This window comes from Loxodonta africana, chromosome 6, assembly GCF_030014295.1.
Source record: "Loxodonta africana isolate mLoxAfr1 chromosome 6, mLoxAfr1.hap2, whole genome shotgun sequence".
Taxonomy (NCBI): domain Eukaryota; kingdom Metazoa; phylum Chordata; class Mammalia; order Proboscidea; family Elephantidae; genus Loxodonta; species Loxodonta africana.
The window spans coordinates 64,210,802-64,225,241 of record NC_087347.1 but is presented as its reverse complement, the minus strand read 5'-3'; the positions used below and the strand labels follow the sequence as shown (position 1 = coordinate 64,225,241).

The 14,440-nt window shown below is 38.0% G+C and overlaps 1 protein-coding gene across 2 annotated transcripts in view; it reads right to left on the bottom strand.

Moving 5' to 3' along the window:
- The window catches only part of PDE1A (phosphodiesterase 1A), a 382,834-nt gene that overhangs the window by 158,136 nt on the left and 210,258 nt on the right, over nucleotides 1-14,440 (bottom strand). The window lies entirely within an intron of this gene.

Genomic DNA, 14,440 nt, shown 5'->3' with positions numbered 1-14,440 from the left:
TATGTTCAATAAACAAGTTACATATTTAAAGTTATTTATTCCTCATAACAACTCTAATGAAATATTCCCAATTTTAAAATGTGGACATTGAGGTTCAGAAGGCTTAACTGACCTGTCTACATCCATACAGTTGAATTACAGAAATATACCTAAAATATCTATATTCCTCAGAAATCCGTGCTTTTTCCTTCTATACTAAACAAGATATAAGTCTAACATTATGTTTAGGAAACACCTTAGATATTGATTAATGCCAATAAGCAATTTCTGAAAATCATGGTTTAAACTGTTAATGGTATAATCACTCCTAGAGATTAGTGAAAGCAGTAGTACAGTGAAAAACACTGGTCATCTTTTGTTAGGTTTCTACATATGACACGGTAAATCCTACACTTAGCAGTAAATGGTCCCCTATATATCATCTATAGAAATCAGCTGTAGAGGTCACCTCTATAATATAATTACAGTGATTCTGACGGAATTTTCCTACCATCAAATCTTCCCAAGAATAACACATTTCATTATTTAAACTTCTATCCCTTGAGAAGTCCACCTTATTTATATAAGAATATGGCTTTAGTTATAAAGGGTACCTGAGATTTACACACACATACTTTATAACACCATAGCAGCCTTCTTTTAATGCTGTATAATACCAACTCTTAGATTTAAGAAAATGAGAATCACTGATGGGCTCTGAGTTTGGACTTTTGATATTATTTATTTCTGAAACTGGCTATTTATATCTTTGCAACTGTTAACTCAGAACAAACAGTGAATGATCATTAGTTTAACAAGGAAAGATGCAAGTCTGAAATGTGTCTAAATGAAAAAACCCACACTCAACCAGAAGAAAATAAATTATTCTTAGGAACTGGGGTCTTAAACTTCAAAATAAAAGACATAAAGGACACCACTGTAACCTGATTGCTTTTCGATAAAAATATAAAAGACCGCAAAGTGAAAGTACAGAGGTAATTCAGACCAAGGAGAAAGTTTTTAAATTAAATTAGTGGTTAGCTACGACTCCATGGTAACAGGCCCACGCTTGTGGAAAGCATCATGGCTCTGAAAAGATTGTACATTTTCAAATCTCACTTTAAATGTCTTGTTCTAACGATTGTGCATATCTTCAATGACACCTAAGACCTTACTCCATTTAGGATTACTGAGCCGTTAGAAACTGAAGAAACTGGTTCTTTACTAGTAAAAGTTATTCAAGTCTCTCTTTTTCTCCGGGGTACAACAGAATGAGTTCCTGGCTTCTAAGCAGATGATAGTCCTAACCTGGTCTGTTGCAGAAAAGCATATGAGTTTGGGGGGAAAATGGCGATATGCTAAAAGCAGATGGCTTATATGGAAGAATACAAAACAAGGATATAATATTGGAAAGGAGTTCATGCCTCATTGTCTATGATTTTAGCTACCATTCTTGGATGCTTTACCATCTCTTCATAGCCAAACTTCTCTCTCCAAAAAATAATCACTAGCTCAGAGTCTCTACTTTCCTCACAACTAACTCACATTTCAGAGCCTGACTTCCACCCCATCACAACCTCTCTTGCCTATGTCATCAAGATTTCTTCATGGCTACATTAAAGAATGCTCTTTGCTTGGTACCCTTCTCAAACTCTCTGCAAAATGTTTATCTCTGAACATTTTTACCCTTCCTGAATTCTCTGGCATTCTAACCTTTGTTTGCTATGGTAAATTTGTTCTCAATACCTTCTTCCTTCCCTCTGCTATGTATCCTGGCAGTACAATACAGTAAGCAGATTACAGTCGATTCTCATTATTCAGTAGTTATGTTCTATAAAGTCTCCAGGGACACTGAGTTAAGATATACTGAACCATTGCTTCTAGGGGAAATCAGGGTTAGGCTCCTATGATCCTCTGGTCACATTTTCATTAGCTGATGAATACATAACCTTGCTTTATGTGTTTTTCCATTTAAAGACACTTTATTTAATACATAGAAGAAAGTTCTGGCAATTTTTTCTTAAAATCAGCCAGTGAAAAACCCTGTAGATCACAATGGTCAGCTCAGTAACTGATCATGGGGATGGTGCAGAACTGGATAGCATTCATTCCATTATGCATGGGATTGCCATGAGCTGGGGGTCCATCAACAGCAGCTAACAACAACAATTTAATATGTATTGTTATTCATTAACACTGAACTCACGGCCAACAGCGCTATAATCCATGCCTGAAGGAAACTTATCTAACATGTTTTTCCTCTATAAGGTACATTACAGCCTTCTTGCACTTAGCAACACTAGGCACCACTTCATACTATACTTAGGGGCCATTTTAAATAGTGAAATCCCCAGCAAAAAGCACAAAAATGTAGAAAACATAGCACTAAATAAATGGTGGAAAAGATACTTGTTTATAGTTTGAAAGTTGAAACAAGAAGGTAGAGTTTCACATTGTTTTATTCAGCTGTAAATGTGTCTGCCAGGCCACTCAAATTTTTTCTACTCATGCATTGGCGAATGACTGTAAAATCGATGTAAGTATTTGTTTTAGTTGTCTAGTGCTGCTGTAACAGAAATACCACAAGTGGATAACTTTAACAAAGAGAAATTTATTTTCTCACAGTCTAGTAGGCTACAAGTCCAAATTCAGGGCACCAGCTCCAGGGGAAGGCTTTCTCTGTTGGCTCTGGAGGAAGGTCCTTGTCATCAATCTTCCCCTGGACAAGGAGCTTCTCCATGCAGGAACCCCAGGTCCAAAGGACACGCTTTGCTCCTGGCACTGCTTTCTTGGTGGTATCAGGTACCCCCTCTCTGTTCACTCTCCTTTCCTTTTATCTCTTGTAAGATAAAAGGCAGTGCAGGCCACACCCCATGGAAACTCCCTTTATATTGGATCAGGGATGTGACCTGAGCAAGGGTGTTACATCGCACCCTTATCCTCTTTAACCACAGGCAGAGATTATGATTTATAACACATAGGAAAATCACAAAATGGAGGATAACCACACAATACTGGGAATCATGGCCTAACCAAGTTGACACATATTTTGGGGGGACACAATTCAATCAATGACAATATTGATTGGGGGTTAGCAAACTTTGGTGAATTTGCAGATGCAGCTCCTGTGAATAATAAAGATTGTATATTCCTTTCCTTCTCACCATTTCCCACATTGATGTTGATCTTGACCATGTGAGTTGCTTTGGTCAGTGGAATGTTAGCATTTTGAAACAACTAGTGGCCCTAAATGTACTTGAACAGTTTGGCTTGGTCTCTTGGTTTCCTGTGACCCACCATGACAGAAACATGCCCCAAGTAGTAGTTTCCCTAAGGACAATGAGGAAACTTGTAGAAGACCTGAATACAACTGGCAGCTGGGAGCCATGCCCAGATGATTTCACCTGAATCCTGGGAAAAAACAGCAGATTTGCAGATCCATGAGCAAGAAATGCTTGCTGTTGTACACTATGAAATTTTGAAATGGTTACTATCTAGGAAATAAATAAATAAATGAAAGGACAAAGTCAGTTGCCTCCCAACCCCTTTAGTCACTTCTCAATTTCACTTGCAGAATCATCCTTCCCTATTAATTACTTAGATGCTGATGATCCCCAAAGTTCTGTCCTAGGGTCCTCTCTTATGACTGTAGGAGCAAAATTTTCTCCTATCACAGCTTGAACCATTGCTTGCGTACTTTGAATTCCACATTCTACAGTGTAGTAGTTAAGAACATAGGCTAGGAGGTTACAGGTTCAATTCCCCCACTTGACATGGGACCTTGATAAAGAGCAAGTCATTTATCTGACATAAGTCTAAGTGATTTCATCTATAAAGTTGGAAAAATAACCATATCTGCCTTGACTGGCTTATTGAGAAAATCAAATAAAATAATGCATGTGAAGTGCTAAGCACAGTGGCTGACACATAGTATGAGCTTGATTATTGCTTACTATTATTTTTACCTGAGCCGAGAATGTTTGTATCTCCAAACTCAAAAATGCTACTATAAAACTGCTCTTGAAGGTCACTTACAGATTTCAAAATCAACAGGTGCCGTAATGAGCACATCATTTTTCTTCCTGTGACACCTAATATTATGAATGGTGACCCATTTCACACAGCTTCCAAATCAGGAACCTAAGGGTCCTCTGTGACTCCTCCTCCTCTATTATCCACTTTGTCTAGTCTGCCCAAGGTTTTCAATTTTATCTCCTATATATGTCATCTATGCATTGCCTTCTTTCTATCCCTACTAACCAAAAGCCAAACACCAAACCCACTGCCACTGAGTCAATTCCAACTCATAGCTACCCTACAGGACAGAGTAGAACGGCCCCATAGGGCTTTCAAGGTGTGCCTAGTGGTTAAGAGCTACAACTGCGACTTTTTGATGTGCAGTTGTAGCTCTTAACCACTAGGCCACCAGGTTTTCCCCATCCCAACTATCACCACCTTAATCCATTTATTTTAGTGCATCAGTCTCTATTTTAGTTAAGTTAATGCTAACATCTGTAAGAGCTACTAATCCAAATCTCAGTAGTTAAATCAAAGTTTACTTTTCACTTATAAGGAATCCAAATTGGGAGTTCTGAGTTAGTGGGTGATTCAAGACCTAAGCTGCTTCCATCATATGATGCCACTATTTTTAACACATGGTTTCAAAAATCACTGTACGCACATCAGGCCAGTGGAGTGGGTATCAATCAATCAATCTACCTATCTATCATTAGCTATCTATCAATCATCCATTTTACCTACCTATTCTCCTCACCTTAGAATCTAAGCAGAGAGAGAACCTTACATGCTTTATTTACCACTGACCCCTACTCCCTAAAATCTAGCACTACTTGGCACATGGTTGATTTTCAGTAAAGTTTGATCCATGAATGAAGTTTCTTAAACTTTCTACACATTAAAGCGGGCATACTTTTGTCCATCCAACTAACTCTACTGAGCTGAAAATGGTAAGTTTGGTTTTTACATTAATTTTACAAAAGACATCTGTGGTCAAAAGCCAGATTTACTAAGACACAAACTGATTAAATTATGCATAAAGAACTGCTTAGCTAACCAATTCAAGTGCAACCTCTTTCCACTGACGCTAAAACTCCGAATGGAACATCTGGGCGTAGTAAACATAATATGTATTTCAAATTTTTTCAAAGAAATTTGACTTTCATGTGCAGTGGAATCACTTAATTTTTTAGGCTGGAAAAAAAATCTTCCTCAATTTAATCGATTAAATCATCCACTGGAAATTTTTAGTCCAAAAGTTCAACAAATCTATAACATGATATTTCAAAGAAAAAAAAAAAAAAACAGTGCAAGCAAAGCCAAATTCTTGATACTTAAAGCAATAAAAGCATTTCTTAATATTTAGTAATTAATTTAACAATGAAATTTTAGTTTGATGTCTGGAAATGTGAAACAAAGACTTTTATTTTATTTTCTCCCTAATATAAAGTTTGTAGTAATAAAATTATAGCAGTTAAAATTATTAAAAACTTTTGATGTGCCAGTCACTGTACATGCATACTTAACAAGAACCATATGAGTTGAAGAAACCAAGGCTCAGAGGGTAGGTTTCTTTCCCAAAATCAGAAAACTAACAAGGTTAACCACTGTAATGGCTGTCCTAGACTACTGAAAAACCATGGCTAACATGCTTTGTCTCTTAACAGTCATGCTTTCTTAACTTTGGAAACCCTTATTTTGCTAAGGCATCCTTTTATGTTTGACCTATAACTGCTATCTGGTCCTCCTGAATGATGTCACACATAGTATAAGATTCTTACATATATACCCCAGAATTACCCTCACAGCCACTAATTCGATACCTGTCCCAAGAGCTACCCAGGGTGTTAGTTTCTGTTAGTGAGACACAGGAAAGACAAGTACAACGAGCTTGCAGTAAACTTAAACTCTAAAACAGAGAGCACCAAGGTCATGTAGTGTCAGACCTGTTATCCTTGCAGAGTTGCTAAATTTTGCTTCTGTCATTTCTATGGACAACTATGCTTGCTTCCTTTCCTGACTTTACTACTCTATCGCTCACCCACTGCCTGCCATTCCTACCTAAGTACAATAGAACATTAAACTGGACACTACATTGTTTTTGTAGTTGTTGTTAGCTGCCATTGAATCAACTTCAACTCATGGCAATCCCATGTGTGTCAAAGCATAACTGTGCTCCATAGGGTTTTCAAGGCTGTGACCTATTGGGAGCATATTGCCAGGCCTGACTTCCACGGTACCTCTGGGTGGGTTTGAACCAGCACCTTTTGGCTAGTAGTTGAGCACTTAACCATTTGTGTTACTCAGGAACTCCTGGATGAATGTTGTTCTTGTTACGTGCCACCCAGTCAGTTCTGACTCATAGCGACCCCATGCACAACAGAACTGTTTCCTTGCCCTACACAATCCCCACAATCATTGCTATGTTTGAGCCCTTTGTTGCAGCCACTGTGTCAATCCATCTCATTGAAGGTCTTCCTTTTTTTTTGCTGACCCTCTACTTTACCAATTATGATATCCTTTTGCAATGATTGGTCCCTCCTGAAAACATGTCCAAAGTATGTGAGGTGAAGTCTCGCCATCCTCACGTCTTAAGGAGCATTCTGGCTATACTTCTTCTAAGACAGATTTGTTTGCTGTTCTGGTAGTCCATGGTATATTCAATGTTCTTCACCAACACCGTAATTCAAAGGCATCAATTCTTCTTCGATCTTCTTTATTTATTGTGCAGCTTTCGCATGCACATGAGACCATTGAAAGGTCAGGTGTACCTTAGCCTTCATCGTGACATCTTTGCTGTTAATACTTTAAAGCAGTCTTTTTGCAGCAGATTTGCCCAGTGCAATACCATATTAGAATCTGTCAAATCACCAAGTTTCAGAATTTCATATTTTGAAGGATTTCTTACAGTAATCTGGCTTTAGGTCTTTTTTGCGGATAGATCAAATTGGCTCAGAGAGGTTTCCCATTAGCGGCAGTCAGGATTAGAACACCAGACTCCTACTCCTGGATTCATGTTCCTCCTGCTATATCACACTCCCTTGACTTGCTGCTTTTAGCTGTCCATAACGCCTGAGAATTCCTTGGACATTTGGAACTTGTGTAATTCCCAAAGGTACCATCCTGTCCCATTCCCATTCCCATTACGACATTAATATTTACCTGTTCTATTAACTTTATTCTCAGTGTTCTCTTTCCATATGCTTAGATATTACAAAATTGGGTAAATAAATCTTAATGGATATGTTAATGGAGACTAAGGTCTGAAATACTTCTCTTTCTCAGCAAAAACTTTATTTAAATACATACCATCTGAAGGCTCCAGCAATTGGGATTCCAGAAAATATCAGGCTAGGAAGAAAGATATTTTGGGAGGTATTTTTCAGAGCCACTCAGATCACTTGGGACACAGAGCCAGCCAGCTCCGTACAGAAGGACATAGAGACAGAGAAGCAGTGATAATATAACAGCTGGAACAAGCTAAATAAACATGCACATAAATATTTAAACTAGAAATAGACATCATCCCTATGTTTTAACATGCATGCCTCTTCTTTAATCACAAACTGTCCTTTGTTTAGTTTTCCCTTCTGGTTTCAAGAAAAAGCAGGTTTCAAAAGGGGCCATTTTAACATTTAATATAGGTACATTTTCTACAGTTATTTTTTCACATGTAGCACTTTGCTCACCTTCTTTACTGGATTTCCATACCTGTAATTTATCACTACCTTTTGTTTACTAAAGGAAAACATACTTAATTCTCATTTTCTCATTTGATTCTATTGTTATTTTTAATCTACAAATCATTTTGGGAGTTTTATACCAATGCCAATATAATCACTGATTATTTTCAATAATTATAATAAATGTTCAAGAAAAAATAACTATTGAAACATGATCTCATCTTGACACATTCTCAAATAAGTATAGTATGGCTCAAATACATCCCATAATAATTTATTAGGTTATTTGTATAATTCTAATTTATTTATTCTTCTAAACAAATTTATTAAAATTTATATACGATAATCTTGGTGAAAGGAAACAATTGTTCAATTTTTCTAGCATGCCATTATAATACACAGATATCAAAGTTAAATAACTCTCAAAAGCATAATTAAATAACAGATAAAAAGACAATCTTTTTTCTCAAAGCAATAAACTTTGTAATTAAGTTTATCGATAAATTAGCTCAAAAGAAAATTTTACATTTTCTATCTTACAGCCTTTTTATCCATGAAAAGGTCAAGAATCACCAAAATTCCTTAATGCCAAAACTTGAGAAAATGAAGTGTATTAATATTTAAATAAAGTGCAAGTTTAGGTGTATCTCGTGGATAAGCTTATTTTTACAAAGGAAAAATCCAGCATGTTCAACGGTCAAATACGTTCAAAATAAAATTTTCAGTGTTGAAATAAAACAAATTTTTAAATAGTCTCCAAAGACTTTAGTAGAAAGATAAGTTTAATGTACAATCACAATATTAAAAAATGTTTAACTGGATGTTTTCTAAATTCCCCAAAGCTTAAGACTATTTTCCACCAACATTAACTATGGATAAAAGGAGGAAAATAAGGGTTGGGCCAAAGGTAACTTTGGTTTAATCTCAAAAGATGGAAAAACTATGGCAGAGGAGTCTCTACCCTAGAAGTAAAAAAATCCTTCCCTTGTCTGTCCTGAGGATCCTCGCCATGTTCTCTTTAACCCTGTATTTCCACAGCTTCGGTGACATTCACTGACTTCTCATTTTGTTCCAATCTGGTCCTTCCTTCTTACCGTCTTTTACTGGTTCCTTTCTCTTCCTGATACTTAAATGATGGAGCTCTGGTGGCATAGTGGTTAAGAGCTTGGCTGGCAACCAAAAGGTTGGTAGTTTGAATCCACCAGCTGCTCTTTGAAAACCCAATAGGGTCTCTATGAGTCAGAATCGACTTGACAGCTACGGGTTTGGTTTTGGTTTTTCTCTTCCTGATGCTTAAATGTTAGTGCTACCCAGGGTTCTATCTTTGTTCCTCTTCTCATTACCTATATGTTGATGACATGAATCTATATTTCTTGCCACCTGCTATCAAGGTTCCAACCTATATACAGAACCACATACTAGTGTTCTGTATTTAGAAGTCCCCAGTAAACTTTTAGAGTCCAGGAAATCACAAAGGACAAATGTGTGGCTGTTTGAGTCCCTGGAAATTTGTTTCCTATCATTTCTTTTTGAAGGAATCTTTTAGAATATAAAGTAAATCAGCGCTGTGAGTACAATATCTACCCATTCTAGTGTTTGGTCATTGAACTTTCACTTAGAAAGTTACATGGTTTGCTGCTGAGGTATTTCCTGAGCTTATGGCCTAGTCAACATATCCCTCCCCTCTCCTGCTCCATCTATCCACTGTATGAATCATGGATTTCTTGAGAGTCTGCTCTTTAAATGCCATCGTGCATCAAATTCTTCCTCAGAAAGTCAGAGATTTTAAAGTAAATGAAATTTGCAGGTAATGAATAAAAGCTAAAACTTTTGTATCATTAAATAAATGTTTCAAGCTGAGACCAAAAGATTCTCTTTCTTAAAAATATGAATCGGGAAATAGCAAGAGTCAAACAGTTAGCAGTCGTGAGTAAGATGAAAGGAGGTTTAGAGAGAAGAGCCATCAGGTGGAATCAGGGTCATAAGAAATCACAGCAAAACAAATTTATGAGGGAACAGGGAGAAGCAGAAATGCCATCAAAGGCAGACCTTTGTCATAAAAGAGAAAGATACAGGTGGTCCTTAGAGTTGTGCCATTTTCTTCAGGTAACTTGGGTAAGTCTCTGTTCGTTACAACAAAAAGAGACCAATCAAAATGATAGGTAACCTTATCCCCACTTTATAAACTGAGTAACAGAAGTTTAAAAGAATTGAATTCACATATCAAGTATGACATGCTCATAAAGTGTTTTAGTTGGTAATAGAACACAAGACTTTTAAAGACAAATAGAGTGTTTTCTTTACCATTGTTTTTTGTTTGTTTTAAATCTGAAGGATCATCAGGACCATTTGGAGATTTTCTTTTTTTTTTTAACACAGACTCCAAGGGTCTGCCTGGGACCTATTGAATCATGATCTCCATGGGTATAGCTATGACTTCTGTCAGAATTTTAGATACATTCTCCATTATTATTTTGATGGTCATCCAGATGAGTGGCCAAAGTGTCTACTTTTGAAGAGCTTAAATAAAACTTTTCAAATTTGTCTCTTTATAAAATTAGCTAAACAATCTATCTCTGGTGATATATTTATGGAAAGAGAAAAAGAAATTTTTGATTCAATGTTATGAACAAATATTATGAAAATGCAGAGTCCTGGGTGTCGCTTACTAATGATTCCTTATAATGATAAGAAACTGAAATTTTATGGTCACATTTATCCAATATGCTGTGCATTAGCAAGAAGTCTGCTATAATCTAGTTATACAGATTTGTCATACCAGTTAATTAACTTAAATATGGGAAACCAGACAAGACAGAAAACTCTGAGTTCACAACTGGTTGAATATTCTAAACAATGTAATGCTTTCAAGGTTTCAACTTCAATACAAGTCAGTATAACAGAAACTAAAACTATATTCATGGTGAGCCCCCTCCCAAAAAAAAAAAAAAAAGTAAATGATGTATTAGAGTCCACAGAATGAGGTGAAAGGCAACTAACTAAAAGTAAATTGTCTGACATGAGTTTTGGGACTGCTTTCAAACTCCTGTACAGGCTCTCTGGGGTGATGTGCCCCAACCTCACGATGTAAACATCTACCATCTTTCTCTTCGTCTGGATGCTTTCTCTCCATTGTCATATATCATCAGGAGATTAGAGTGAGGTCAAGACACACATATGCTTGTCAACTAGGGTGTACTGAAGAAAGAAACCACCTCTACTTCTGCAAGTGTGTGGATGTGTGTGTGTGCGTGTGTGTATAGCTGCTCCTGGGGAAAGCTTATAGCTATGTGTCATTTCCCTAAGGACATAGCTGTGAATGACCTCTTTCCTAAGAGAAATGAGGCCAAACATGATGAGGACACTGATCTTTCAAGCAAAGGAACATCCAGCAAAACTGTCTCTGGAGGCTCTAAAGTCTAACCCGCAAGCCAGGGAATGTGTTAAGATTTTCATTCTGCCACTGCCTGGGTTAACTTTAAAGTAACTTTTGGCAATACTCATGGTTACAAAAACTATTACCTATGGCACAAAGCTTCCACTGTCTTGGTTTTGACCGCTACCATTACTGGGGGAAAAAAAAAAGTCATATTTGCTTTATTTTCTCCTCCTCCCACCCACATAAGAACATTGTCCTTGCTTATTGAACTCCATTTCCTGAGCTCCAAAGAGAAAAGACAGAGCTATTTTTCTTTTATCCTTGGTCTGGCAACAAAGACGAGGGTGGCTCATTAAACTGAATTAGGACTTGCTTTTATTTATGCCACTCTTAAGTTTAAACTCAAAGCATTTGAGGTGACCACACCGAGCTATAATCCACACCTACCACTATTCAGATCCACTGGTATCCCCATTAAGTTACTCCAGCCTGTTAACTTATTCTTTAACGTTGGGTCAGATTACAATTCTTTAAAAAAAAAAAAAAGAAGAGGAAAGTAATTGAGAACGGGAGGCTTAGTGGGAAATGTTACAGTACTTACTGCTGCAATTGATCCTGAGTCTAAAATTAATAATCGTCATCTACCTCCTCTATCACTCATTCTAGATTCTTGTTATCCTTGGCCAGAGATCCTGGAGTAATGTGTTGTTTGCTCAGTGAGTTAACCAAAACCTTCATCCTGAGCAATCTGAGCCCCTGGCTGCATATCCTTATCAGAAAATAGTCCATTCCTGGTTATCACCAGCAATGAAAGGCTGCTATGCTCTATCAAGGGGGAGTAAACCACTTCTTTCAGGGTTCAAGGGAATTTAGGAGTCTGGTGTTACCAAGTGCACCCTCCCACATGTTCTCATCCCAAATGTTCGTGTTCCTTCTTTACCAGGTCCTTACCTAAGTAAGTATAGAGAACTTGACAGCTCTATGTTATAGCCACTCTCACAATCAGATCCTGGGACTGATTTATAGTTTATTCCTCTAGGTACAGAGGATGATGATCTATTTAAATGCTGCCATGACAGCTTCTGGTCTTAGCATCCTGCCCTGAGTTGAGAGTTGGTTCACCCAAGACTGTCATTTTCTTTCTTTAAACATTCCGATGGCACTTAACGATAACCATTCAGCTCCATACTTCCTATTATTACCATTGCCCTATAGCTCTCAAATGCTATGCATAAATATCTCCTTTCATCTGTATTTTTTTATCTCAATTAATCACAGGTGAGATAATAATTGTGCTGCTGTAGCACAGCAGGGGTTATCATCACTACAGTTACAACCAGCAATGGGATTCTTGTTGCCATTTAGCTGGCTAGTTGTGCAATTCCACCAGCCTATCCTAGTATCTGGTTTTCACTACAGAAAAATACTACCTTGTTTATGTTCCTCTGAAAGCAGGCCAGATGATCCCAGGAAACGCTGGTAAGGATTTGGGGAAGTGATAGGGGAAAGAGTGTATTATTAAGCAAGTTACAGTTGTGGGCAACTGGAGCTTACTGGAAAACTCTGGGAAACAGTTGGAAACACACCCTCCAAGTTATCCCACAAAAATGGGTATAGGAGTGGGAGTATTAACATACAAACCACTACACCTTTCAGTTACTGCCGAGGTTACTTCTAGAGGGCATTAATTCACTAGCATTTCAGGCACCTCACATAAACAGGCAGAATGGACACTGGCAGCCAGAGAGAGTCCTCAGATGAAGATATTCAGGCGCTGAATGTTAGATGGAGGGGAGGCATGGACTGCAGTGGTACAGCCTGAGTAGATATGGGCAAGGCACTCACAGCGTCTCCTTTAAGTGGCTGGCCTGGAGGCAGTGGTGCTACAGTGGTAGGATTCTTGCCTTCCATGTGGGAGGCCTGGGTTGGATTTTCGATCAATGTACCTCATGTGCAACCACCACCTGTTTGTCCGTGGGGAGTTGTGTGTTGCTATGATGCTGAACAGGTTTCAGTGAAGCTTCCAGACTACGATGAATTAGGAAGAAATCCCTGGAGAACTTCTGAAAATTAGCAGTGAAAACCTTATGGATCACAACCAATCATGGGGATGGCATAGGAATGGGTGGCATTTCATTCTGTTGTGCATAGGGTCCCCATGAGTCAGGGGCCCACTGGACAGCAGCTAAAAACAACTATAACATCACAGAATCTATTTTACATGAGCACAGCTTTGCTGACACCTGTCCTGGTGACTCAACACTTTTTTCACTTTTTATCACATTTCTACTGCTTTTTTTCACATTTGTCCCCATAATCTCTCAGCCCTTACCATTTCAGTACATGCCAACTTGACTTTCAGCTGCCTGTTGAAATGTATGACCATTTTCTCTGGCTACTGAAACCCGCTCTGCCTATGCAGATGCTGTTGTTGTTAGGTGCCATTGAGTCAGTTTTGACTCATAGAGACCCTATGTACAACAGAACAAAACACTGCCCAGTCCTGTACCATCCCCACAACTGTTGCTATGTTTAAGCAACACTATATCAGTCCATACTTGTTGAAGGTTTTCCTCTTTATGCTGACCCTACACTTTACCAAGTATGATGTCATCTCCAAGCATTGGTCCCTCCTGATGGCGTGTCCAAAATACGTGAAACAAAGTCTCACCATTCTTGCTTCTAAGGAGCATTCTGGCTGTACTTCTTCCGAGACAGATTTGTTTATTCTTCTGGTAGTCCTCAGTATATTCAATATTCTTCACCAACACCATTTATGCAAATGCATCAATTCTTCGGTCTTCCTTATTTATTGTTCAGTTTTCAAATGCATATGAGGCAACTGAAAATACCTCTGCAAATGGCAGGCCAGAATTGCCAGAGAATTAATATTTCCCAGTAACAGCTCTCAACCAACTACAGACAGGAATTAGTGTATAAATACCACAATTCTCTTGTCTCTCAGAGGAGACAACTGAGAAACATACACTATAATTTCCCCCCCGCCCCGAGTTCCTCAGAGGAATTGAGTCCAGTGACCCACCAAGATTAACTTGCTTGATAACATGTGTCTTATTGGCTTCTTTCCTTCCCTGTCTCTCTTCCCCACTCCTCTGCTGATGTTCCCTGGGATTACCTTCCCAATAAACAGCCTGAATTCAAATCATTGTCTTAAAGTCTGTTTCTGGGGAAATGTTACCGAAAGCAACATTCAGTTCTTTAACTTCCTCTTTATAAAATTAGTTTTTGTTCAACATTAGGGCTTGGCAATTTTTCTTTTTTTTCCCTGTAAAGGGACAAAATAAGTATTTTAGGCTTTGCTGGCCATATCGTCTCTGTTGCAACCACTCAATTCTGCCATTATAGACAAAACATAAATGAG